Consider the following 6,500-nt stretch of genomic DNA (forward strand, 5'->3'; position numbering starts at 1 on the left):
GAAATTAATTTTTTATTAAGTAAATCTTGAATTTCATTTTTACAATGGTCAATCAATTCAGGACTCATCTGAATTGGTCTAGCTTTAGTTTTAATGGTTTTTTCATCAAAATCTTTTTCATATGGTAAGTCCACTATGTGTTGTTTACGATCCCAAAAAGCATTTGGATGGTCAGCACATAATTTGTTTTCCATAAACTTTTTTAGAGTTGAGATTTTATTTTGGATATCATCAGAATTTAATTGGTTTTTAATTCTATTTAAACATGCATTATTTTTCAAATCTTTTAAGTTTTCTTCTTTAGATTTGATTAAAGAATTTATTTCTAACATTTTAATAGAATGAGCTTTTAACAAATTTAATTGTTTCTTTTTAGGTTTTTCCGTAAATTCCAATTGAGCTTTGCAATTTTTTATTTTAAATTTAATACAATCCTCTTTAACTGAATATGGTGTGATGAGATTTATAAATGGAGTGCCTAATATTACCATATAATTTATCTGAGGTGAAAGTAAAAATACTGTGTTTATTTCTAAGGCTTGATCTATGATTATTGCATCTGTTTTTCCTATAATTTCAAGTTTAGATTTATTGGCTGTACTTAATTTTTCACTAGTTTTTAACCAATATCTTTTAGGAACTAGATCAGATTTTATACAGTTTAAATCTGCACCTGTGTCAAAGAGTGCAATTGCATCTATCATAAAATCATTTATTTGAATGTTTATTTTTACTAAATATTTTCGTGAAGTAATTTCTTGTAATAAATTGAGAAAATTATAGTCTATATCTTCATCTAATTCATTTATTTTTAAATTATTATCTGGTTCGTCTTCTTCTGAGGAAGAACTAGAAATAAGTTGGGATTCTAGTATTTTTATTTTTTTTAGAGTTTTGTTGAAGTTGGGTTTTTAATTCTTTTACTTCATTTTTTAGCATCTTAATTTCTTTATATAATTCTTTAGTAGATTCATCCGCATCGACCTTTTTAGGTTTATTTTTATTTAAAATGGAAGTTAAATCATAAGTATTAGACTGAATTTTAGGAGTAATATTTTTTATGTCATCTTCGTCTTCAAAACTTTTTATTAGTTTTTTAAGAAGTTTAGCTCTAGTTTCTTGATCTTCAATTCCATTAACTACTGTTAATAAATTACTTTGATCTTTAGATAACATATTTAAAGAAAATTTTGATGAACTGGAAGAACTTATAGTAGTTCCTAATTCATCAATTTGATTTTCACTTTCATGAATCTCAGATTCCGAAGAATCCGAATCAATATATAATTCATAAATTTTATTTAAAACATTATCTTCTAAATTTAATTTATGTAACCTTTTATTAAATTTACAAAATTTTGATGTATGCCCTTTTTTACCACAATTGTAACAAATTAAATTTTTATAAGAAGTTTTAGTTGTAGATTTAGAAGGTTGTTTATTTTTGTTTTTATAAGAAGATTTTGTTCTCTTTTTACTATAAAATTTATCTTGACTAGGTGTAGACCTATATTGTTTTTTAGAGTATTTATTTTTATAATATTTTTTAGGTTTATTTGTTTTAGAACACTGGCCCTCACATTTCTGTGGAAAAGTTATACTATAGTCAAATTGTTTACAAAAAGATTCTAATTCTTTTTTAGTTTTCTGCATTTCATATTTTATCTTTCTTTGAAGTTTTAGATCATGACATATTTGTAAACCTTCCTTTTGAATTATACTAATTAATTGTCCATAGGTTAATTTACTATAGGGTATAGGTTGACCATATTGTTGTTTAATATGATTTCTAACCTTTTCTCCCAAGAAATAAGGTAACCCAGCTAAAAACTTTTCTTTCCAAAAGCTTTGATTAGAGTCTTCCCTTAACATTAATCTAGTGAGAAAAGTCGTTTTATAATTTTGAAAATCACCTAAATTTCTACATTTTAAATTACTAAGTAACTCTGCATTTTTATCCTTTAAGTGAGATGGATCTCCTATAAAATGAAGTGAAATAGTGAGAATTAAAGATGATACTGCATCCTGAATTACTTCACCATTTTCATCATATATAGGTTCACCTTCATCATCTATTTGAATTGAATTTAGGATTTCTAAATGTTGTTGGTCAGTGAGATGATAATCCCACCATCCTTTAATTTGACCGGTAAATCCAGCAATTAAGATTTCTGCTATAGCTTTATCAGAAATGATTGACTGTGTTTTATAAGCATTTGCAGCCATTGTCATTTGTTGTAAAATACTTAAGATATTATATTCGCTTAAACCATCTATGTTCCATTCATAAATTGTTGAAGCATTATATTTAAATTGAGATATAGTATTAGGTTTATCAACAATTCCTAAGTCTGGTGCTCTATTTACTATTTCTCTATGATGATTTATAGGATTGATTTCAAATTGTTTAATATTTTCTGAGTCAGGTTCACTAACATCAGAGTTAGTGTTTTCTTCTATCATGTTTACAGATGCTTGAGGAGTGTCAGGAGCTACTTGTTGAATAGTCGCAGAACTAACCTGAAGTCTACTTAATTGATCTTTTAATTTATTTACAAATTCTTTTTTACTTGACTGAGAAATCTGGTAAGGTTTAAATATGTGAGATTTTACTATTTCTTTACCTTTTATATTTTCCATAACTAAAGGTTTATCTTCAAGCATATGTTCTATACGTTTTAATTGTGAGTTTAAACAAATTAAACTTGCATTACTAAAGTTATTTTGTTCAATTACCTTTTTATTTACATCATTATCTTGAGCAATTTTATAAGGTGCACAAATAATTTCATTGTCTTGATATTTTAATTTACTAATTGTTTTAGGAGGAAAATCACTTTTTATGGTTTGTTCATTTACTATCCATTCAGGTCTTCTATCTCTAATTGTTATAGGGTTTAAATCTTTTTCAGATTTATTTTCTTTAATTAATTTATACCAATCAAAGAAATTAATTTCAGTTTGATTATTTATTTTATATTCTAAATAGTCATATTTTAATTCTTCAAAAGTGTAAATTTTTAATATCTTTTTCATTTTAAGTAAATTTTTAGTTTTAGATATTTCTTTTATCAAACTTTTCTCAATATCTATTTTACTAAGAACATTTAATTCTCTATTTATATCACTAACATTTTCAGTGATAGCTGAAGCTGTTGGTAATTCAGGTGAATTGACTAAGGTTGACTGTTGATTTACATAATTATCTACAGGATTATAAACTGCCTGTGGTATAGAATTACTATAATCAACACCTTTCATTTTACTTGGAATGTCTGAAGTTGAATATCTTGGTTTTACTATGGTTTGAATAATTGGTTTAGATTCATTATCTTTGTATTTAGCATAAATCACAGAAGGTATGGAAAAACTAGGTTTATCATTTTCATCTGTTGTAACAGAGGAAGATGACCCTGTATACCTCATACTTTGACTGCGATTAAATTTTAAAGTTACTTTACCATCTTCAAATTGTTCAATTTTTTGCAAATTGACGTTTGATTTTATTTGATCAATAACTGGAGGAGGTACAACCCCCTCTAAAATCCATTCATCTGGAAGTGTTATATCTTTCCATTGGATGGTTTTAGGAATTACTGTGTTTGTTTTAGTCAGGTCTGTTTGAAGAAATCTAGTTTCACCAATTTTAGGTTGTAATTTGTATTTAGTACCAAAAGCTGATTTGTTTAAATGGATCAATTGTTATATATATATATATATATATTCAAGATTATATGATTCATTTGAAAATTTAAACATTCCTTCATGAAAACCAAGCATATAATTTTACAAAAAGCGATTAATTGAAATTTGATTTTATATATAGTGATAAAAATTATATCATTTAATTTACATATATACTTACTAAAACTCTTATTGATCAAATATTCAAAAACTTATTACTTTAATTCAAAACTTTAAGAAAAATTGTCTGTTACTTCTGTTGTCTATTATATCATAGGGCACTTCGAAATAACTGTCTTTGTTTCTCATCTATACCAATTCGATTGTCCCTATGATATCTTTACCATAGACTAGTTCATCTGTTATATAGCTCCTAGATCACTGCGGTCCCTAGCTATTTCACTCCTATAAAAATTTTCACTCCTTCCACTTAACCGCCAGCGTCTCTTTCTGGTACTTATACCTTAAGTTATCTTAATACTTACCACTAAAATCGACTTTCATAATAACATCTTTTAATCGTTCAAATTTCAGTTAATAACCCAAATCTCATTTGATAACCTTCCATTGTGCTTATGTTGCCTATTAATCCATTCTAGATATATTAGAGTATTCTTATTAATTATTTCGTCTATTAATCATTGTTAATCGTGATCTATCTAATCACCAACATTTCAATCTAAAACTTATTATTTACGCTAACTATACGCTTTCATCTAATTACACATCAATACAAATGTCTTCTATAAAAATTTCTTAAGTCCTGACCTAATGCTATCTTAACACCCAAATATCACATCAAATCAATCTCATTAGCTTCTTATCGCCTAATACATATATACTAATAACTTCTCACTTTTCTGTCCATATCATGGACTAGAATTTTCTAAACTATAGTCTTAACATTTAATTAAAAGTCTTAATTAGCCCTACATCTACCTATCACTAGCTTGAGTCAACTCTATATTTAACTTACCTATCTCATTTGTCCTTAATCAATCAATATTCTCTTATTCAAGTCGAGTAAGATATTTATAAATTACTCTGATTTGTCTACCACTTGCTCCTAACATATATTACACTTTGCTATATATACCATTTTTATACCCTTAAACCATTCAAGTCCATTCCTAATGTTATCCCTTCCATTTATTTTGCAACCTAGCTTCTAAACTAAAGTTGTCTCTTCAAACTTTTCCAACATTTGTGTCCTTAATTCAACTACTAATTGTCTACTTACTTATTATTAACATCACCATTCCTCATTACTACCTTTCATCTTGTTCTTCTCAAAACATTCTCTTTTTTTCTTTTTTTTTCTTTTTTTTTTAATTCTAACCACACTCATGATCAACTCACCTTGTTATTTCATCTAACTGGCCCCGTGATATAAATAGACAACTTACGAAAATAACTTTTTACATAATTAATCAATTTCAGATTATTTGTCATAACATAATTTAAATTCAAAATCAAAATGGTGTTTTAAATTTAAATATCAATTATCAACTAAATAAAACAATTAAAAAGATTATCTTTTGAATAAATTCTAAAGAAATTCAGTAGCCGAGCTGAATATTAAAATACCGATTCCTAATCACCCAAAGTTCATCAATCTGCCATACAAATGAAAAATCTATTTATTCTCTACACCATCCTATTCACTATAGGAATAGAGCTCGCATGAAAAGTAGTGTACTGGGTGATCAGGCCAATCCACTACCATCAGGTATTACTCTATTCCCTAGGGAGGAAAATCACAAGTTTCCTTCCTTATGCTGGTTACGGCCGATCCCAACATAAAGAAATTTCCTATACTCCGCAGTTGTGTCCTAGAACCCTAACCTAAGCTCTGATACCAACTTTGTCACGACCCGATTCCATGGGCCGGACCGGCACTAGGACCCAGGTAAGCTTAAGGCTCCCGAGGCCCGTAGTAAGCCTGAAACACTAAAAATTTACTATCTCAATAAAATTTTAAACATTTACGAATCGCCCTGCTTACAATACACTATATTTATAATATAGGCTCACGAAATTATTTCATCTATAATAATACACGACTTAAAATTATACAAATCCTATAACTGCGGAGTTCACTAACAGATCTATACAGATAAACCTTCGGACATTTATCTATTTAATAGATCAATACTAAAATTAGAGAATTTCTTTTTAACAGTGAAAGAGCAGAGTTATAGCTGGGATTTAGAAAATGCTACTTCCTGAAAGATTTAAACAAAAGAGATGTGAGTTTATTAATGAATAATAATTATTGCACAACACATGCATTCACACAAATGTATAAATATATCAATCTAGTCATCCGACTAGCTATATGCTCACACAGACAATCACACAAATGGCATATCACCAGCACTCACAATTATTAACATCTTCATATAATCACATCACGTGGAAATTGGTCAGTGGAGTCACCGAACCCCCGATGAGCCGTCCTCCCACATGGCTCATCCTCTCACGTGTGCACCAGGGAGCCGATCCCCCATACTGGCCGACCGGTCTAATCCTCACTTGACCAGCCCTCTCATTATTTTTCCATTCTCTCTTTTCTTTTCCATACCAACAGGAGGCAACCCGGTCGTCTCCATCAAATCTAGATCATCAGGCGCTCACAATAGGAGGCCACCCTGCGGGCTGCGATCAAATCTAGATTATCAGGTGCGCCCAATAAAGAAGCCAACCTGTGGTTTTCCATATCATACGGATCAGAACAGTAGGTGCACACGGGGGCGCCGATCTCCCATTTACCCGACTAACAGAAATCAGAATCAGGATCCATATAACAGTAACGG

The sequence above is a fragment of the Jatropha curcas genome, chromosome 2 (assembly GCF_041381405.1).
Source record: "Jatropha curcas cultivar XTBG-Jc1 chromosome 2, XTBG_Jcur_1.0, whole genome shotgun sequence".
Taxonomy (NCBI): Eukaryota; Viridiplantae; Streptophyta; class Magnoliopsida; order Malpighiales; family Euphorbiaceae; genus Jatropha; species Jatropha curcas.